At 37.6% G+C, this 23,268-nt stretch overlaps 2 protein-coding genes across 7 annotated transcripts in view; both read left to right on the top strand.

The window, feature by feature from the left end:
- LOC129763463 (acetylcholine receptor subunit alpha-like) overlaps window positions 1-23,268 on the top strand; it is a 427,268-nt gene that overhangs the window by 170,551 nt on the left and 233,449 nt on the right. For 3 of the 6 annotated variants that reach the window (XM_055762545.1, XM_055762547.1, XM_055762546.1), the window contains one exon: window positions 1,349-1,397. The exons of the other annotated variants lie outside the window; for them this stretch is intronic. The gene's annotated coding sequence lies outside the window, so the exon portion shown is untranslated. The remainder of the gene's footprint in view (window positions 1-1,348; window positions 1,398-23,268) is intronic. 6 annotated transcript variants of the gene reach the window in all.
- LOC129763470 (protein stunted-like) overlaps window positions 18,967-23,268 on the top strand; it is a 418,419-nt gene continuing 414,117 nt past the window's right edge. Inside the window, exon 1 of the mRNA XM_055762561.1 lies at window positions 18,967-18,977. The gene's annotated coding sequence lies outside the window, so the exon portion shown is untranslated. The remainder of the gene's footprint in view (window positions 18,978-23,268) is intronic.

The raw sequence follows: 23,268 nt of genomic DNA, 5'->3' as shown, positions 1-23,268 counted from the left end.
CCGTCGACCAAAGACAGTGGCGCGTTGATGATTCAACAGCTGGTTCGGCGTTGTTGAAGCATAATCGAGTGTACTTCTTTCGACGTTTTGTGACAATGGCTAAAACGTGGATCCATTACCACACTCCTGAGCCCAATAGGTAGTCTGCAGAGTGGCATTGGAGCATTTCTCGAAGACTTAGACGTTTCGTACTACAGAAAGGGTATCGAAATGTTGGAAACTCGTCATAAAAAGTGTATTGTCCTTGAAAGATACTATGTTGAGGAATAAATAGAGCTTTGTCCAAAAAACGATTGTTTTCAATAAAAAATCCCGCATGGCTGAAAAGCCATGTAGTGCAATACTATAATTCAACTTTGATGTCGAAATCGGGGAGCCAAATTTGCTTGTTTGCAAGATCGAACACGTATATTACTATGAAGCTGTCAAAAAAATAAATGCCGCCAACCGCTAACCACTGTAAAGAATTCCGTCTGACCAATACATCATTGTTGAATTGTAAATATAGTAAATATATAGACACGATTCACAATATTGTTTTCAGAAACGAAACAATGGTTCTAGGATGTTCGAGGTTCCGATTTGGAAATTTGAATGGGAGCACTTCTCGATAAGGAAAAAAAGTACACAGGAAATGCAATATGATCCATTTTAGTGATAATCGTATTAAGGCGATCTATTCGTTAGATAGTTTTAATTTTCCATTCTCGATATTTAGCCTGGGCCTGGGTACTTGCCAAGCCTCTTGCGCTCCTGGCAAATGTCCCACATCTTCAGATGCCACTCGTCACAGCAGAGTACTGAGCCGCCGCTGCTTCGACAGTGAGCGATGTTATCCCAGCAACGATCCGTATATTTGGTACAATCTTCATATTTGGGTTTTTTCGTCCTTCCCCAGAATTGTGGAGTCGACTCGACTACCATCACAACTAGCACCAGGGCCAGCAGTACAACCAAACAACTCTTGCTAAAAGAAGGCACCATCGCTGTTTGCCACAATAACTTGCGATAAGTGCGATTTTCGAACATTTTTATAATGCTCCAGCTTAAATGAGCGGGAAATTACTTGAACGAATCGACGATTTTGTGTTTACACTGACTAACAATTAAACCCTTTCATGAGAGCCGTCGGAAGATGATTGGAAATGTACGGCTCTAATATCTCGTTTGCGTCTTGTGACTCAATTCTTCGCAGGTTCGATATCGTAGTTAACACGAAGAAAACACATAACAACAAACATCAGCTCCCATCAGTGGCAACAGTAGAACTCATTTGTTGCCAGTAAAATAAATAATAAGGTATTTTTTTCAAATGTCGACATTCATTGTTTTTTTTTTTCTTTTTCAGGTACATCAGGTGCAAAACTGCGGACAATAAGGTTACATTTGAATAGATGGTAAGATGACGTATGTTTCAATATTAATTCTGATGGTTAATATAGTGATAACATGCATTTTTGAAACTGACTAACATATGTATTATCAGATTTCTTAGTTTTATAAAACGATCTTCATTATGCCACGTCAGAACAAGAATAAAGAAATACCGCTATGAATCTTCAAATCAAATGGACGTGCGACATTTTCAATACGGTGATTATTATGTCAACCGACTGAAAAAAATAACTAGATCAAGATTTTCCATATTTTCCAGATTTCAGTTCCCATTTTTACATAACAGTGTGCCCCATGAAAAATTGCGAAAGGTTCAAAAACTATTTGCACATTTTTTATGATTGAAAAACCTTTTTATTCATTCAAGCATTTGTGTTAGCCAATTCACAAATAATTACTCGGCGGAGGCATTTTCAGTCCATTCCACTCAATCACTCCGAATACCCATGACTTCAGAGAGATGCTTGGTGGTAAACTCAAATTTCACATTCTCTGGGGGTGAAATAACCTGTTCGTTCGCGAATTGGATATAGTAATGCATCGAAATGCGAACACTTAAGCGCTTACAAAAATAACTTTAACTACTAAAAAATATTGATATATTGATATTACAATATATCAATACAAATTACGGTCCCTTCAGCAGTCTTCAGAAAACATACGCAAAAAAAAGGAAGAGAAATATCTCGATAGAGAGAGAGATCAATCCCGATTCAAGCGCGCAGTATAGAAATACGGCGTAAAACTCAGCGCAAAACTGAGCGCAAGAACGGCGCTGACAACCAAACATTTCATCTGTGTTTCGGAGCGTGCTCATTCGCCAGTGCGCAAGTGTACACAAGGAGTGGGAGCTCAACTGGGTACAAAAATCTTGTTGCACATCAGCATCAAGTTGCATTCTGAAGACTGATTAGAAGACATTAATGTATGTTATGAATCAGAAAATTCCACAAAATCATGTTATGTGTTCAAAATTTAAAAATTTCTTCATCGTGTCGTTGTTTGAATTCCGGACACAGCACAGGTTGTCAGCAGCATTTATTTGAGAGAAATTATTTATTGACTACTGTAGAACTTATTAACGGGTGCGTCATAAGTAGCGGGACTAAATGGAAACATCTTTGTTAAAAACTTTTTTTGTAAAATTTTTACTATTTATTGCATTCTCACAGACGTGGGAAACTTTTTAACTTTGTAACTTTGTCTGTAGCGCTGTTCCACATTTATAGAAATTTAAGCGCCTTCCTGATGACCGAGTGACCTGAAATTTCGAACACACCATTATCTCTTCAGCCATTAAAAACTGCGTATTCCATGATCTTGCAAAACCAAGATGGCGGCCGCTACATATGGCGGATTACATTTTTTCTCAGAATTCTATCAATATGGGTATCAAATGAAAGAGATTGACTAGAAGAACACAGTTATTCATGAAAAATGGAAATGTAGTCTTCTCAAAACTTTATCAAAACTTCAACTATGATAAATCCAACTCCAAGATGGTCAATTACTTTTTTTCATGCAACTACCGCATATAGGTATCGAATAAAGTGATATGACTAATATAATACAGTACATAATGAAAACATTTCGAAAAAAATAAAGTAAGAAATAAAATTTATTAAAAAATGTTTGGAATATAAAGCAGGGAGAAAACTGTGCCATCCGCCACCAAACTAATTATATTTGCGATAGGGAAACTGGAGGGAATGTGGTCACCCTAAGGAACATGCCCATGTACTGTGTCGCCATACCACTGAAATTCTCATTTTTCGAAGAATATTGTAGCTCAACTTATTGCTGTTCGAGATACTAAGCGGTTTTTATTATGAAAATTGAAAATAGAACATTTTTCATTATTGGAAAAAAAAAGATGAACATCGAACATTTTTTAGTGAGAAGGTAAAGTGGGCACCTGTGGGGGGCAAAGTGGTTACTCGCACATATCACGCTAGAAGGGATAGATTTATGCGTGTTTTCTTGGCCAAATTTGTTTGAATCATTATTGAAATAGTAGGTACATGTATGAAATGAGCTAGGCCTATTCGCCTAGAGTCGTAATTCTGATTTTCTCATACGTACAAAAACATAGTAGTAAACACATCACGTTTTTCATAATGAGGCTTGCTTTTGGTTGGGATCGCATATTTTCCTGCGTCAAAACCACAAAAGGGAGCAGAAGGTGACAAGGTATATCAGCTTTCGAAAATAGAACATTGTAGTAGTCCTCCACTTTGCCCCCCAAACAACGAAATGCGCAATATGGGAAATAATCGCTGAAATTGAACAAAATATCTGTTCACCTCTCCTAGAATATGTGAACAGTCGTACAAACTGTTGATTTGTAGAAAATATCAGGTCAAATAAACTGAATTTCACTAGAAATTCCTTAAATTCGAAACGCACAAAACTACGGCCGAATGTCCACCGAGAGAGCGATTTTTGTTTTTAATTTATATAAAGCATAGTTCATCTTAATTCTGGACGCATTAAAACGGGTCTATCTCGGAGTTATGTGAACGAAATAAAAATGTTATGTACTCAAAATGTAGGTCTTTTATTGTACTTTGAAGGAAAAATAACAAACAAAAATAATCCGATGTGGTTTTGATGAAATCTCGAACTTTTTCGGCGAATACTACTCATCATAGTTTGGACACCCTGTTCGCTGACCTCAGCGGCCATTTTGTTCCACCTCTTCATCTCTGTTGCATCCCGAGTCGTCCTACTATTCTTCTTCATCATCTGCTTGACAATTGCCCAATATTTTTCGATAGGGCGGAATTGAGGGCAGTTGGGTCGGTTGATGTCCTTTTCGACAAAATCCACCTCTTTGCTGTAGTGGCAGCTTGCCAAATCTGGCCAATACTTTACTGGTCCTTTGTGAGATCTTATATACGGAAAAATACGTTTTCTCAGGCACTCCTCCTTGTATATTTTGGAGTCCATGGTCTTGTTTGTCACAAAAAACCGGGGTTTTTCGTCCGCAGCTGCAAATACCTTGCCAGATCAAACACTTTCTTGCAAACTTATCGGCAAAAACGGATTTGAACTTGCCGGAGATATCACCCCGACCAGTGGCTTTATAAAATTTTCGGCCTGGAAGCTGCCCAAAACCCATCTTCACGTACGTTTCGTCATCCATGAGGATGCATCCGTCGTACTTCGTTAGAACCTTGTTCTATAACTTCCGGGCACGTCCTTTGGCTACTACATTCTGCTTCAATGTCCGGTTTGGTTGCTTACTGGCCCGATAAGATCGTATTCCTTCGCGCAGACGAATCCTTCTGACGGTGCACCGGTCGGCATTGAATTTCTTGGCGATGTCATAGTCCGACTGCCCTGGGTTTGCCTTGATCGTTATCAACACCTTCAAATGCAGTTTCCGATCCTTAGTTCCACTATGATGCTTGGTATGAACCTGCCGATCGATAGTATGCATTTCGCGGAAACGTTTGAGAATGCTGCACACGATCGATTTGGCCATTTTTAACGATTTCGCGATTTTTGAACCTGACCACGTCGGGGTTTTGACGTGGGTGTCCAAAATTAGTTTTCGTTTCGCGGCTTCCATGAAATTTTCAGCACTGATAGAGGAAACATTCCAAAACAAAGTGCTGTCAAAACATTCTAGATCCGACCACTAGGAGCGCTGTGGTATAATATACAGTGCGTCCAGATTTAACATGAACTGTGCTTTATTGACATGCGACAGTATTACAGGGTGGCTCGAAAGTCACACGACTATCTCATGTCAATCTTCCCCGTCAAATGGACTTCATTGCATATTGAAGTGACTCCCTCCAAAATGAATTCGTTTCTCTCTCTTATGTATCACGTATGCATGTATCGATGTTTGAGTCCAACGTGGTTTGACATATATTACAGGTAATTTGAAAATTACAATTTTGTAAATTTTGTTTATATAAACCCGTTTTTCTGTATGTAAACAAAATTGAACTCCGAGACAAAGTGAACTAAAATTTTGTTTAAAGGGTGTGTCACATCAAATTGCATCACGGAAAAAACGCTGTAGAAATTTAATTTTTAGGAATTATATCTTCAGCTTTTGCTTATAATCAGATAAGAGTGTATAGATCACGTTGGCCATGCTTCACTGTCAATTTTTCGTAAATTTGGAAAAATGTCGTCGAACGAAAAAGAGCGTCGTGAATTAATCCTGTGCACTCATTTCGAGAATCCGGAGTTGTCACATCGGGACATCGGTAAGATGCTGGGAATCGTCCAATCCACGGTCAGCAGAGTACTAAAACGATACTTCGAGAACCTAACCATCGACCGGAAGGTGAAGAACGGCAAAAATGGATGCTCCGTCAGTGAAAAAGATCACAAGCGCGTAGTTAAGCAGTTTAGACGTGATCCGAGAAGTTCGGTCCGGGATGTCGCCAATAAGCTGAATTTGTCAAGTTCATTTGTCCAGCGGACCAAGCAGCGGGAGGGCCTGCGTACATACAATGTTCAGAAGGCTCCTAACCGCGACGAAAGGCAAAACATGGTGGGGAAGACGCGAGCCCGGAAGCTGTACACCGAAATGCTAACGAAGCCGCATTGACTGGTAATGGACGACGAAACCTACGTCAAAGGGGACTTTCGTCAGCTGCCGGGCCTGTTGTTCTTCTCTGTAGAGGACAAATTCAGCGTTCCGAAGGAGATTCGCAAGCAGAAACTATCCAAGTTTGCCAAAAAGTACATGGTGTGGCAAGCGATCTGCTCTTGCGGAAAGCGGAGCGCCTCCTTCGTGATGACCGGCACGGTAAACGGGCAGGTTTACCTAAAGGAGTGCCTACAGAAGCGCTTACTACCACTATTGAAACAGCACGAGGGCCCGACCATCTTCTGGCCGGATCTCGCTTCGTGCCACTATTCAAAGGACGTGTTGGAGTGGTACGAAGCCAACGGGGTCACCTTCGTGCCAAAGGAAATGAACCCGCCCAACGCGCCGGAGCTTCGCCCAATAAAGAAATATTGGGCAGGCCCTCCGGAAGAACCCAAAAGTTGTCAAATCGGAGGCGGACTTCAAGAGAAAATGGATTTCTGTTCAAAAAAAAACTACAACTTGACGTTGTACAGAACCTTATGGACGGGGTAAAGAGGAAGGTGCGAGCATACGGGCTTGGGCTCGAAGTATGAATAAAAAGAAAATGCCAAAAGTTGTTTAATAGTTTTTATTTTACTGTCTAAAATTTTCAAAAGGATCGGTCTACTGGGCGAATTTCTACAGCGTTTTTTCCGTGATGCAATTTGATGTGACACACCCTTTAGAATTCCTATTCCTTCAAAACTGTGCGCTATTTTGCACACTATTTACAATACTAACGCGAGGACCTTTATAGCATACCTGATGATTGTCTAAGTTCGTTGGTTTGAGTTCACGGTGGGTGAACAATGGAACCGTCCTTTAAAGGTGTAACTACTTTTTTGCTTCAGAAATCAAATTTTCGTTTCGCTTTATATTGACTTTAAAATAAGATTGTGTACGAGGGTAACGAGATTCATGTCAGAGGGAGTAGTAGTGTGGATTGTAGTCAAGTTGAATGAAGAGGCAGATTTGTATTCAATTAGTCACGTCAATTAGAATAACTATTTGCTAGAATAGTTCATCCGTCATCCTCGCTCTTACACGCTCGTCAATTCATTTATAGTAAATTCAAGTGATGTTGATGGTGAATGCTGAAGTAGCACTAGTCAAAGCAAAGCGACTGAGAGGAGAGTCGATTTTTCTTTTTCATTTTCGAAAATGTCGGGCCCTGCTCCTAAGATATAGTAGAGAAACTCCTTATAATCATAACCAATATGTTCGAGGATGAATGAACTGTGATGAAAAACTGAATATTGTGGCCAACATATGGTTTCGTGTTTCGTGTAAAAAAGAAGGCTTTTTTATCTTGAATCTGGCAATAATGAGTTTCAGTTGTCTGCATCCATCCAACGGTTAGCGTGGGCCCTAAGTAAGATCTAACAAACGACGAGCTCCTCATCCAATCTACTATTCGATTTAACAAATCCAACCACAAGCATGGGTGTAAATCTGCGGCCTAACATTCATCACAACGCACAATATGTTGTATCCTGGTCATGATTGAAATTTGTGCGCCGCACTATCCGTAGGGAAAATCGGGGTAAAACCGACACCCTGAGGATTTCCACATATTTCCAGGACCTCCAATGTTTCATCGACTTCAAATAGTTACAGAACTTCTCTTCAATTATTAATGAACCATTCTACAGTATCTGATGATCACTTTTTGAGTAGAACTCGAATTTTGATAGCATACTAAAAATTATGCATTCAGGTAAAATAAATGGGAGTGCGGGTGAGATCGACACCCTATCGGGTAAAACCGACGTAGCGTAGCGTTCAACTTTTTGAGGTACGATGTAACTGCGTCACGAATTTCTTCAGTGTTATCGAATCGTTGACCGCCGAAAGCCTGTTTCATCACCGTACTATTGTGAAGTTTTGGACCGATTAAGAACAAAAGGCCAGGTTTATTGACGAAAGGAGTGTTCCTCATCCACGATAATGTGCGGCCCCATTCTGCTCGCGTAACTCAAGAGCAATTGAAAAAAATTCAAATGGACTGTGTTCGAGCATTCCTTATTCCCCACGCTATGAAAAATGCCTCGAATGTTACGGCGATTATGTAGAAAAATAGAAAATAAAAATTAAAAAAATAGATTACGAAAATCACCTTATTTTTGGTCCTAACTTTATTTTTCCGCGATTTCTGAGGCACTGAAACTTATTTTTTGAACGACCCTCGTATAACAGAAAAGCGACTTCCGCAGCTGTAGAGTGACTCGAAACGTAAAAAATTACAGGTGTGCAAGGGAACATCAGAAAGTTTGCAAAACATTATTTCTAGCTGGAGAAATTAGGGGATGTCGGTTTTACGCTGATTTCCCCTACATATATAAAACTATTGGTCGGCACGTGCTCCTACTGGTGAACGATGCGATTTCCAAAATATGTTAAAACTCCTAGCTCCTGTAGGATGAGGATGAGCCTGGTCATATAGTACTGGTTATTACCGACGTGCTCGAAGGTTCACACGCGGGTTTGGCCGGTCGGTGTGTTTTGTTCGCTCGTAAAAGGGCTGTCGGTAATTTATGTGGTGTCCGGATTCCGAAACGCATTGATGGCGTTTGTGGTCAAACGCTCATAGCCAATCCACAGCCAGCCATATTTTCGATACATTGTGTGATGTTGACCCAGCTGATTCTGGTCGTCGTCCTTGCGTTGCATACCCGAACAGAGTGCAATAAAGCGTACCAATTCATGTGTCCATCCCAAAAAAATGATGGGCTCACAAGGAAGAAGAATGACGAGGGGGGATAACATAAATCATAATGCCGTCGGTTTATTAAAATTGGTTTGCCCCGGAAAAGTATAAATCGAGTGAGTTGTTGGGGCCTCGATTCGGTGTGGAACCTCACACAGAGCTCGAATCGTTCGGAAACCGAGTGTTGCCATTGGCGGCTACTGACGGCGATCAGCTATGTGGGCGCAGGTTTGTTTCGATAATTTCGAGTTATGCGCAAATATGGTTATTAATTTGTCAACTGCGGTTCTGTTCCATGCATACAGTGGCACTGGTGGAAATGAATTATCCCACGCATTGGGATTGCGTTCAGAGATTTGAATGTAGTTCATTTAAATGGAATGGGAAATTAATGCAAATCTAACGGTGGAGAGTTTGACTGAATTCGCATGATTGGCTGTGTGGGGAGTACTTATGGTGCCGCTCGGAATGTACTATTTGATTACTGTACTATGTTCGAAAAACGAAATTAACCATTTATCAAGTAACACTTTTTCTTATATAGTCTGTCACCAACATAACTCAAATGCTGTACTCCAGCATTGACTATTCGGTGAACCAATAATTCTTGTGGCTATATAAAAAAGGATGGTCACGGAAATACAACTGACTACAACGACAATCATTGGACGATCATAATGATGATGATGATGTGGCGACGGCTGCTGTTGACGGATGTTATTGCATCCGATTGGAATTGCATATATTATACTGTGCGCGGTTCTAACTGAAAATGCAATATAATCATTTGCTTTGAGTTGCGGCTAATTGATGTCAGTCAGATGTCACTTCCCGGCACATGGCGGCGAGAACCAACAGATTCAAAACCCATGCAAATCAACTAAATGCACAGTATAGCGTTTCCCAACCCGACACTGAGGTTAGTGATCTGTGGTATTTGTGGAGCAATGAATTATGTACATGTCACTCAGCGATACTCGTCAGTTCGCTTCAGGTTTGTTGATTCATTCAGATTCAAAATCATATTTTAAGGATAGTCATAATTGATAAGTCTCTACCGAGCAACTATCTGGATCTAGGTTTCATCACATGAATATTAGTCTGAAGTTCTTTTTGTCAACAATTATACACTGCGTTTCACAACTATAGAACCACTCCATTTTCCTGAGTTTCCAGAGATATGCAAGCAGTCGTTTGAATTGAAGTATATAATGTAGGATATAATAACTATCTTCATTTATAAGACTGGCCATTTGAACTTTATTGTTGTGTCCAGGCGCGAAACATCCAAAAAACTAAAATTCCAGTATTTCATAACTATAGAACCAGATGGGAAAACTCTCATTCCTTTACAAAATTAACATCAATTTCACATGAATTACAATAGGTTTCTAATTCGTAGATCATCTTCAGTTCTCAATCAGTTCAAATAACCCATTCGGGGTGGATTCAACCAAACTATGCCATGTTGTAGTGTGTATCTCGTTCTACGCAAAGGATACTGCTCGTTAAGCTCTTCAAACCCTTCATACTACTTGTAAGCTGCATCTACTATTCGCACGATCACTCCTCATAAGTGCTTAATAGGGTTTGATCTGGTTAAAAAGCTGACCAGTCTACAATCTGAGGCCCCTATTCATTGAACCATGCCATGACCTTCCGGATTTTATGAATTGATGCCAAGTTACACAATTACTACATTGTTTTTGACGCAAAAACAGCAGCAAATGATTCGGTTGTACTTCGTTGCACTTCTAACTGTTCATTCGTGTTGATGGTAAGCTGTGTAAACCAGGACTTTTGGGGGAATTCTCCACAAACCATAAAAATCCCATCTCCAAAGCTGACGTTCCAAAAACTAACGAGGAAGCTAATCACATGGGTTTCACTTTTTCAGGAGAACTTCTCTAATAAAAGGAAATTCAACTTAAATACTATTTCTTTATGCTGGAAGAAATTACGAAACGTGTCATGTAATTTTAAAACTTGTAACTTTGCATGTGGCAGTTCGATGGTTTGAGGAAAATATTTTCAAACTGACCTGGTTCAGATAGCTTTTCATCAACACGAGTGCACAGTTAGAAGTGCAATGGAGTACTTCAGAAATATTTACTTCTGTTTTTGCATCAAAAACGAAGTGATAATTGGGTAATTTGGCATCAATTCATAAAATCCGGAAGTTCATGACATGTTTTAATGAATAGGGGCCTCTGATTCTGGACTGGTCAGCTTGTTTACCAGATCAAAATCCTATTAAGAACTTATGAGGAGTGATCGTGCGAATAGTAGATGCAGCTTACAAGTAGCATGAATGATTTGAAGGGCTTAAACGAGCAGTATCCTCTGCGTAGAACGAGATACACTCTAAAACATGACACATCTTGTTCGAAACCACCCCGAATGGGTTATTTGAACTGATTGAAAACTAAAGATGACCTACGGAACTTCTTGTAATTCATGTGAAATTGATGTTAATTTTGTAAAAGAGTGAGAGTTTTTCCATCTGGTTCTATAGTTATGAAACACTGGAATTTTAGTTTCTCGAATGTTTCGCGTCTGGGCACAACAATAAAGTTCAAATGGTCTTATAAATGAAGATATTTATTATATCCTACATTATATACTTCAATTCAACCGACTGCTTACATATCTTTGGAAACTCAGAAAAATGGAGTGGTTCTATAGTTGTGAAACGCAGTGTAGCTTCTATACTTCAACAGAAAAAGTGACAGACATGCGACATCCGAAAAAAAAAACAGGAAGTGGGTTATATCTATGGTATATCCGCAAGGGTGACGTAGGACTATCGTTGATTTAGAGATCATTTGTTTGAAGTTGAATCTAAATCCATTCTGAATGAATGAATAAATGAATATTTGGGAGACTTCGAAAATGAGAGCGTTACGTTGGAGGCACAAGGTTTTATGCATTCAATATAGGATACGAAAAACCTTGTTCTGAAGAATAATCTTCAGAAGCTAACCTGCTAACTGTACTTGATTGACAAATCACAAACCCAAATGTATTATATGGATATTTTATGGATAGAAAACATTAAAATAAACTCTTTCGCTTGAATGTAATTTTCAATTCCAAGGGGAACTGGTAGATTATTTTCCAGCAACGATTAGATATTTCCACATTTTTCTCGATACTGGGAGCCCACCAGTGGTTAATGCTAATTCGATAACCACCTGTTAATAGCACTTGATTGAAACATATTTGGTCACAGTGTTACATGGATAGAAAACATTCAAATAAACTCTTTCACATGAATGTATTTTTAAATTCCCAGAGGAACTGGCAGATTGTTTTCCAGCAATGATTCGATCTTTCCGGAACTTTCTCGATGCTGAATGGTACCAAACGGAAAGAATTCTGCGCGTATATGTGTCGATCCTTCGCCGTCCACCTCCTCCAGCACGTTAGGCAACGATGTTGTCTTGTCGATGTCCTCACGAAAAATGAATGTGTCTCACCACCAGAATATCGCTTAAGTATGCTTTTTGTGTGTGATTGAATCGAGAGAAGGTGTGGTTTACGATGGCAATTTGGAAGGCAAACTAGAGGGGAATGAACTCTCTGAGCTCGGAACTTTCGGCGACTGAGCAATAATCGATTGCGGGCGCATACAATATTGGATACGGAAATATCCTACTGATTGGGAAGAATAATCTTCAGAAGCTATCCTGTTAATTGCGATTGATTGAAAAACCACAAAACCAAATGTATTTGGTCACAGTGTTACATGGATAGAAAACATTAAAATAAACTCTTTCACATGAATGTAATTTTAAATTCCCAGAGGAACTGGTAGATTATTTTCCAGCAACGATTAGATATTTCCACATTTTCCTCGATACTGGAAGCCAACCAGTGGTTAATGCTAATTCGATAACCACCTGTTAATAGTACTTGATTGAAAAATATTTGGTCACAGTATTACATGAATAGAAAACATTCAAATAAACTCTTTCACATGAATGTATTTTTAAATTCCCAGAGGAACTGGCTGATTATTTCCCAGCAATGATTAGATCTTTCCGGAACTTTCTCGATGCTGAATGGCATCCAAACGGAAAGAATTCTGCGCGTGTATGTGTCGATCCTTCGCCGTCCACCTCCTCCAGCACGTTAGGCAACGATGTTGTCTTGTCGATGTCCTCACGAAAAATGAATGTGTCTCACCACCAGAATATCGCTTAAGTATGCTTTTTGTGTGTGATTGAATCGAGAGAAGGTGTGGTTTACGATGGCAATTTGGAAGGCAAACTAGAGGGGAATGAACTCTCTGAGCTCGGAACTTTCGGCGACAGAGCAAGAATCGATTGCTGGCGCATACAATATTGGATACGGAAATATCCTACTGATGGGGAAGAATAATCTTCAGAAGCTATCCTGTTAATTGCGATTGATTGAAAAATCACAAAACCAAATGTATTTATAAACTCTTTCACATGAATGTATTTTTAAATTCCCAGAGGTACTGGCAGATTATTTTCAGTAACGATTAGATATTTCCACATTTTCCTCGTTACTGGAAGCCCACCAGTGGTTAATACTAATTCGATAACCACCTGTTAATAGCACTTGATTGAAACATATTTGGTCACAGTGTTACATGAATAGAAAACATTCAAATAAACTCTTTAACATGAATGTATTTTTAAATTCCCAGAGGAACTGGCAGATTATTTTCCAGAAATGATTAGATCTTTCTGGAACTTTCTCGATGCTGAATGGCATCCAAACGGAAAGAATTCCGCGTGTGTATGTGTGTGTAGCGATGTCTTCCCAGGGAACCGTTTGTGGCATCACTCTCCTCCTGATGAATTCCCTTCTGGCCTAAGGTGCACAAACAGGCTCTTGGTGACACCGTTCATCCGCGCCTTCATGATAAATGAAGAGCTTCACCACAACAGCGACAACATGCTCCAATCGCTGTTCAATTAGAACTGAGTGGATTTCCGAGCGGCGCTCGCTTATATACCGATTGGTGATTTCAATAGCCTGTTTTGAAAGCAATTTTAAGACTATTGAAACAAGTTTTTGGATCAAAAAGTAACAAGTATATAACGCGTAGACATTTTATCTTTCGAATGAAGTGTTTATCATACCATTTTGTTCAGTTGTTTAGGAGCTATTAACGCTCAAAATCTCGGTCTCCGGCGTAACGCTTTCGTTTTCGAAACTTTGATTTTACACCCCGGTATAGAAATGAAAGACGTAGTCCTACGTCAAAACAAATTAAGCAGCCCATTCCCAGGTGGTAAGCTATATTTAGTTCTGCGATGAAACTCGCAACAAATTATTCGAACATTCCGATGCGGATTTGCTGCTCGTTCGAGAATTAAATATCTTCGTCCAACTTTTCCCCCGGTGAAGAATATCCACAACAATCAGGAAACGAATGTAAATATTTTGTACCTCAAGACGAAGGCAAACAGAAACAAAGAATATTCCCTAATTTATTTCCTCGCCGTGTTTTACTTGTTCGAAGAAATTCACCTTGTCGTAACTTATAACAGCTTTTTTCTTCTTCTTCTTCTTTGGTTGCCTCGTGCGTTCTGCAAACGACGTTGAAACTTTTTCTTCTCTTATAATTTCTTTTTTCCCACACTCCGCCCCGGGTTTCAGTTGATTGATCCTTCTGCTTTTTGTCCCTTCTTTCTCTGCTATCTTTAAGCCGAAGTCGAACCCGCATTCGCACATAGTTGGTGAAATTCACCAGAATGTCTTAATTGTAGTAATTTCGGACAGCGAGAAAAAAAACCTCGAAGCTATTCTTCAATTTTATCAGCTGTAGTTGTATTGATGGGATCGTCTACTCATTAGCTATATTGGAAGCTATCGAGAGCCACGCAAAGAATCCGAATAGGTATTGTTACTACTCTCTGCGTTGTTGCGGTCGGGTAGACTGAAAGTGACCGATAAAACTTTTGATGGAGTGGCTTATTAGGAACTATTCGAGGGTAGAGTATCGCTTCACTGTGGAAGTCTTATGTTAAATCAAAAATCATAATTATTCTACCGGAAGGGAAAAGATATGATGAGGAACATTAACGAAAGGTTTCGATTTCGGCGTTTTGGAATTAAAATTGAATTTTGTTCTCCGAGTTCACAAAGACATTTCAATATCTACGTTAGATTTACATTAGCTGTAGAGTTTATTTGCGTTTTATGATTTTTGACGTAGAACTACGTCGGCGATTTATATATAGGGGGGTCACTCTATAAAATTCAAAATGAGACATGTAACGATTATTAAGAGTTTTTTTTGCCATGATTTATATCATTAGACAGGAAATTTATCCAGCAATGTTTTTGAATATAGTAAAAAAATGTTGATAATTTGACAATTAAAATGGGTATGTTATTGCGATTTTACTAGCCACTCGTTTTCCCCCACAATGCAACGAGCAATCTTGTTGCCTACATACGGGCGTTAGCTCTCGTTGTGAGTCGAAGCGTATCATGAATTATGATTTGCCGATAATAGGTATTTATCAGTTGGCAGAATCAGTGAAAGGATAATCTTGGAATGATCTTAGAGATAATCTTGGATCATTTTACTCTATTCTCCCCAATGAATTTAAGGGAGCATGGCTCAAAAGGTTAAACGTTGATAGAGATTTTATTTGATTGATTGATGGTTCAATCAATTCGTGCTCAATTCACGTTTCTATCGTGTAAGTTTACTACTAAAAAATTGTGTAATTGTGCGTCACCCACCACGGGTGCCACCCTCAAAAAGGTGACACCCACAACCATTATAAGTATAATATATCGTTTAAAAAAATCGTTCAAGGTTTTGAATTAACGTCACCCGTCAATGTTCTTTCCATTTATTTTATAAAGACTTCAAACTCGAAAGTTCATTCGCGTCCACCAAGTAATTGATGATATTATTTAGTGAAGAATTTCACTATGAAAAACTTCACGTTTTTGTTTTTCTTCCGTTTCAGATCGTAAAAAGATTACTGATTTGAGCAATGCTACATCGAATGCAGAGTGGCGGTTTAGATTCCATGAAAGACCATTCACAATGTTTCGACAACTCTCAACAATATAAATTGAATTATTTAAGGTCTTTTAGAGAAAGTAGAAAGATGATGTTTGTACTAAGATTTGTTCATCGCCGAGATATGTTTCTGAGCCACACAGGTGGAATGTTAAAAAAATTGTCGCGATGCAGTGCTCTTAAAAATGCTGTGAAACCAATATATGCGAACTATGATGGGCCTAACACAGCCATTGAAGTTTTACGCGATTCTGCCAAAAACTCGAATAGGGGAAGAGGTGATAAAATGGACATGCTAAGGAATATACCCTTTTACTGCCTCCACATACAATCCCTGTTTAGGAAGAATATTCTAGCCTAACTAATTATCTAAAGATTTTTACTACAAAAATAAAAAAATTGTACATTTTTCATTAAAAGACAAAAATTAGAGGAGGTTATGTCCAAGACACGACCACATTCTTGACGTAGAATTACGCTGTTATTTTGTTCGAGTCGCTTGTTAATAACTACGAATATTACTTGAGAATACTGCAAAATTTTAGAAATAACTGTTTAGTAGAATGTCAACCTGGTCAACCTGAAATGTTTTTTTTATTGTAGAATCAGTTGACGATAATTGATTGATGATTCATTCTTGCCCTCGCCGAACAATACACAAGCTGACCGCATGTCGCACTTTGTTTCATGTTAATGCATTGAAAAATTTACCTCAAACGCTATTCCGGTGGCCTTTTTTGCAATTGTCATACACTCGGCTACAGGAATACTAGTTGCATTTCGTAACTACATCAATCTTTCTTTAGTACCGAATGAAAACAACAACAATGACAATACTTGCAAGTATCAAATATCATGCTACATGTACATGGAAAATATTGCTACTGGCAAGTGAAACCAAATCACATACGTTATTCCAGAACGACATTTACTTTCTTGGTGACTAAATAAACAAAATAAACTTTTTCTGTTAACCTCAATAAACTCGAAAAGAGTAGCATTGCTTTATTATGGTCAAGATTAACGCAAATGCAATCCTAGTTGAAGGCAGTTTTGCAACAGGCACGCGAACCCAAATAACTCATAACATTCAAGCAAGACATTCACGATAGTCTAGCTTGGTATTCCCCAAATAATTATTTGACGCACAACCTCGGCGCCTGCTTTGCCATAGCGTCAGTTCAATGCATTGATACTATGTCAAAGGCACCAATAAAGCCACGGGGAAAAACAAGTATATTTGTCACTTGTGTTTTAGATGATGAAAGCTAGTCACGCGGAATGGAGTAAGTATAATTTCGGATTTATTTAGCTTTTTGAATCGTGTCTTGCTTTTTAAGAATGAAAAGATAAACAAACAGCAATGGTGGCATTTTTAGAACGAAATCCTGACGTATCCAGAGGACGTTTATTTAGATTCGATAAATGCGTTATGGGATATAATTGAGGACTAAAAATTTAGCTCCTGTAGACCGATTGAAACATGGCGAAAGGACTAATTTCGATTGTCTTGAATGAATAGGTTTTTTTTGTTTCTATTTTAAGGATTAGACTAACAGAGAGTTGCAACCCCATAAAAGGACAATGGAGGCCACTGGCCCTGAATGATCATTATGATATAATATGTATAATATTGATTTATTGATATTCTGAATATAAAATAATAACTGTAATGTTTTTCCAACATCGCAGAGCTGGTTTTTGTAATTCAAACATTCGCCCGACACGGGATACTTCATATTGGGATGCAGCTGACCATTAATCAGCAACGCCCCCCTAGTTTTTACCCTATGTCTAGCGTGGTGCGTCTTCTCGATCTTTTGTGTTTACGTAATTGATATTTTCAACGATATTGTTTTGACGACATACTTTGATTGGAAGAATATTTAAGTTTCAAATAAAGAAAAATGAATCTATCATTGCAAAGCTTTGAAATTATTTTTTTTTAAATTATTCTCTAGTTCTTTTTCCATAATTTTGATATCCGTGTAAAGAAAATCTGAATCATTTCCTGTTTTTGCCAAATTCCTTGAAACTCATCAGGCGTTTCATATGAAAATTATGCTTTTGACCGACGCAACTAACCAGTTTCTGTTTGAATAATTATATTAAACCTTATGTCCCATATATCAAATTACACGAGAATGGGAAGGATAAGAGGTTTAAACTTCAGAATCCCATATGGAAGTAGCTCAGATTATACTGATCATGAGATGGATAAATTCGGGTTTATTCTGAGATATAGAAAATATTATTCATCAAAATTGTAGAAACGGTTCTTAAAAAATGATTTTAACGTTGACCTATATTAAGTACTTCTCACTATTCAAACGAGTAAGACAGAGCTGAGTACAAGAGTATGCGAGATATCGATTATTAAACTCATGATAGTCATGCTTTATGTCTAGAGTAATTTATAGAAAAAGGAAATAAAATTACATTCCCATATGTACAACAACTACACCAAACCAAGCAAATGATTCATGGAATGAGTCCAAATAGTTGGCATTGAAATACCGAGTCATCGAGGTATAATCGCAAACTTGTCATTCTAAAACATACGTTCAGTTAAAAGGAATATTATCTCATACACTTATTAATTTTACCTACATAACGTTCAAACGTCCGAAATTATGCAACCGACATAACGTTCAAACGCCCGAAATTATACAACTGACATGTCTCTTATAAACGAGAATGAAGTCTTTCACTTCACGGAGTTTATTTTTACACGCAACTGTCCGTGACAATGATACACACAAAAAGATAAGTGTAGTGTAAGTGGCGTGAAAGCGTTTGTGACAGTGATGTTCGTGATCAGGCCCAAAGACTCGTGTAAATGTAGCGCCACACAGTCTGATAAGTGAATTGATCTATCTACGCGTGCTTTGCTCTTCTCACACAAACACTATTACCCCATTTTTACACGTGGGTTTACCTATACTACTACAATGGATAGCTTCCACCTTCGCCTTAACGTTCGAGTGGTGGAAAACGCCATTTTGATCTGCTCGAATGATAAGAATAATCAATGGTTTATTTCACAATTTTATGAACTAAATATAAATAGTGCACGAAGCTTCAACGGAAATTCTATTTCTCAAGCATTGGAATGGGTATAAAAAATCATTTTAGTAAAATCAAGCCGATCTTCTCAAAATAAAAAGGTTTTTATAAGGAGCAATCTTCCAGTTTTTTTGAAAAATGTTATTGGCAACCCTGGGGAGCATATACAAATGGATACAAACACAATTTCAGCGTAGCGAAGATGTACTATTTTTAGCACCTTCAATGAAACACGCAGTTTTACGTCAAAACAGGAATATTTCAGTTAGAAGCTCCAAATTCATTCTTCGGGTCCACATATTCATCCCGGACCTCCCAACTCATAGACATTGACGTGAATGAAGCGCATTGGTTCAATAATTTCGCATTTAATTGTCATACTATTTTTATCAGGTCCGCCACTTCCACTTAATTTAGGAACGTGGAACTAATGGAGCAACTGCATTGTTCTCCCACACAATAAAACAAAATTAAAATTTACACACAATAAAATTAAAATTTACAAATAGGATGGAGAGGCCTGCAATCCAATATTTAAATTAGAAAATAGGAGATAGAAGATAGTAAATTGGAAATTGGAACAGGAATATTTTACAGCCTGAAGTTTTAATAATAATTCTAATAATCATCATATCATTTGCTCATATTGTCATGTGTACAAAAGCAGCTCGTAAGCAGCTGTCATTTTTATAAGCATTCCAACAGTTCATATACGAGTATTTTCGCAAGAAAACGTGAGCGATAAGCCGATCGTATTCATGTTCCGCATAATCGTACAACACATTTGTGTTTCACGAGTTATTTTCTCAGCATTTCATGCATGCTTGCACAAGACAAACATCGATTCCAAGAATAAAATCTCGAAATTGCACCCATAGAAAAGATTCTCATATCTTTCTGGTAATTGTAGTTTTATGAATCTAATTTGTTCTTTCTCTTCAAATAATTTGTGAGTCACATTAACGAAATGATGATTCCAGTTTAATATACAACTGGAATTATGTCTGAACGATAAATGAATATGTTTAATGGATTTCAACATTGCATGTGAAACGTGTTGGATATTGTACAAAATGGTGTGGCTTCACTTTAGCGTCTATTTCGAAGAACACATCAATGAACAGCTAGGATAAAAAATGATTTATCATTGTAACCATTCGATTTCGGAGGAACCTGAAAATATCCATCTTCGAACAGCCCAAAAAATTCGCTACAGGATATATCAATTGGAGCAGTGTCACCATAGCCTACAGTGAGCTTTCGATAATTAGATTCTCAACGAAAAATTTCTGGAAAACACAATAACAATCAAGAGTTTTCAGCGTAAAACTAAATACATTTCGAACTGTATGTTATCACAAGGGTCGAATCGAGGTGTCCAGTGATTGAACCCAACTAAGAAATAGTAGACGATCTATCAATTTATTGATGTCATAAAACTCGTAGAAATTTGTAGAAATTTAAAATAATTGCGATACAGTTTTCTCATATTCGATTACGATAAAATGGACACATAAAATATGAATAAATAATTCGTCTCTTGTCATAAAACGAAACTGACCCTCGTAGATGGATTGTTATAAAGATATGTCAATATAATTAGTTCAAATCTACTCAAAAAAAATAAATAAATAAATAAAATAAATTCAACAGCGCTTATTGAGTGCATCAGTGTTTGAATAAATAATTGAAAAAAAACATTCCTAGCAGAGTGCGCTTCCAAATATTCCTTCCCGTGGTACCGAAACTGAGAATAAAATATATCAAAGCAGATAAATTTTAGTGTCGCGCATTATTCAAAATCCATTTAGCCCATTTATTTGCTGATTGTTTTATTGCGATGCTGCTATACATTTGAAGCACATCCAGCTTCCTTCACGTGGAAGAAAAACGTCGAATAAAACGTGCAACCAATCCCACTCGATAACTAATGAAGAAAGACGATTCGTTTATCAACTTTGGCTGATACATTAGTCTCAGACCAGAACGATCTGGATAATATTCACCGCCAGACAATGACTGTAATCAATTCCAAACGACAGGTTTGTGCCAAGCCCGAATTATTCATCCGGTGGAAAGGCGAGGCGAGGAAAGCGAGAAATTGTGTAAGCATGAAGGAATACATAATCTTACCTTATATTATTCATTCCGCTTCTTCTATGCGTTCTGAGAGGAAGGGGAGCAAAGCCTGGCTGTTATCTACTAGACTTATCCACATTTTTGTACACTAACTAAAATTCATGAACCCACACATGAAGCGGATGCTCTACACGCACTTATAAATAGCTCTAATGACAACTATTATTTGTGCAGTTACCTTTGGGACGAAATAAATTGGAACGATTTTTGGTCCATGATCAAAAGGTGGCACAGTATCTGAATTATGAGGGCGTATCGACGAGAGATGAGCCCAAAACTCAAACGGTTCGGGACTTGACATAGACCATAATTCTACCCCCACCGCAAACAGTAATCAGTTGGGAAGAGGGCAGTTTTTTCAGTTAAACGGTTTAACAATTCGGTCACGTTCTAGGGCTTCTGGGGGCAAGTGAAGAGAAAAAAGCGAGGGTACGCCAAGTAGCTATGTTAATTTATTCATTTGACAAGTGAAGGTTGTCTTTTTTACATGACAAGAAACAAGAAGTAGGTCTTCTCTATCTTCTTTTAAAGTGCTCAAGATCGCACAACTGAGGGTGAAATTGTTAGATTAAATATGGTAATGTGATGGCTAGATTACAGTCCCCATTTTGGAGAAAAATTCTGACAAGAATACATTATTCTTTCAGTATTTTTCTCAAATTAAACTGATATTAAGAAGTTTGTTTACAAGCACAAGTAGTGGTGTTTCAGCTAAAATCATTTGTTTTGGGACATCAACTTAGTTCCCGTTCGCAATTGTTGGATGGCGATGTAAATAGTTCTATTGCATTATATTGATTTGAAGTGTATTTGTAAAAAAATTAGCAGAAGTTCATCACTTACATGAAGAAGGTTATGGTGACCTAGCTCCATCGTGAAAAGTGATATATATATATATATATATATATATATATATATATATATATATATATATATATATATATATATATATATATATATATATATATATATATATATATATATATATATATATATATATATATATATAATTCAAAGGTAATGATTTCAATGTCAATGACAAACAGTGCTCAGGACAACCGGCAGAAATCGAACACAATGAATTTCTAGCATACTAGCAATGAAAACGCTGTTCGAACAATATTTATTTTATTTATTCATTTCGTCAAACAAATGTAGACTACACACTTATATACTAATGTTACAATGTTTTCTTAGGTTAAATATCATTTTTGCAGTACATGTTTCTTTTTAGCTGTTTTTTATTCATTGTTGTGTCAATTATTTCGCAGTGCTGATTGTATATACGCATCATGCGATTGATAGGGGCGTTATTTGCATAATTTATTCTAATTATATACACTAATGTTACAATGTTTTCTTAGGTTAAATATCATTTTTGCGGTACATGTTTCTTTTTAGCTGTTTTTTATTCATTGTTGTGTCAATTATTTCGCAGTGCTGATTGTATATACGCATCATGCGATTGATAGGGGCGTTATTTGCATAATTATTCTGGATGTTTTGGTTAGAAACAAATTTCGTGTTCTTAGTTGACGCCCAGGTACATAGAAATTTAGTTTTTCTAGTAATTCAGCTGACTGTACTCGTTGCGAAATTAGGTCATTAACAAAAGAAAGCATTGCAAATTCACGGCGTTCTTTTAGTGTTTGGATGTTTATGAGCATGCAGCGTGCTTCATATGAAAGAAATGAAAATGAGGTCCAGTTGAGTTTACGAAGTGCAAATAGAAGAAACTGTTTCTGGACTGACTCAATGCGTTCTTCATGTACGACCATATACGGGTTCCACACGATGTTACAGTATTCCAGAATAGGCCTTACATATGTAATATATAAAAGCTTTATTGTGTATGGGTCCTGGACGTTATGTGAGAAGCGTTTGACAAAACTTAACACACTATTCGTCTTATTTATTACAGAGTTGTAGTGTTCTATGAATGTGAGTTTACAGTCCAGGACGACGTCTAGATCTCTAACTATTTCACATTTTTCTACATTTTGATTTCCAAGATATATTACAATATTTGGTACATGTTTTTTTCAGCTAAATGTTATAGAGTTGCACTTTTTCACATTCAGTGTTAGTAGATTTTTATCACACCAAGTATGGAATACATGTATTTCGTTTCGGAATGCTTCGATGTCGTTTTCATTTCCAATTTCCGCGAAAAGCTTCATGTCGTCGGCATACACAAGTACATTGATACGCTTGAGAACGAAGGAGATGTCATTAACGTACAGAATGAAAAGAAGAGGACCAAGATGAGAGCCTTGTGGGACTCCCGAAGTGACTTTTACTGGATTTGAAAGAGAATTTTGAAAATGAACAATTTGTTCACGG

This window comes from Toxorhynchites rutilus, chromosome 1, assembly GCF_029784135.1.
Source record: "Toxorhynchites rutilus septentrionalis strain SRP chromosome 1, ASM2978413v1, whole genome shotgun sequence".
NCBI lineage: Eukaryota > Metazoa > Arthropoda > Insecta > Diptera > Culicidae > Toxorhynchites > Toxorhynchites rutilus.
The sequence above is the reverse complement of the archived record's forward strand: the minus strand, read 5'-3'. Positions and strand labels throughout refer to the sequence as shown.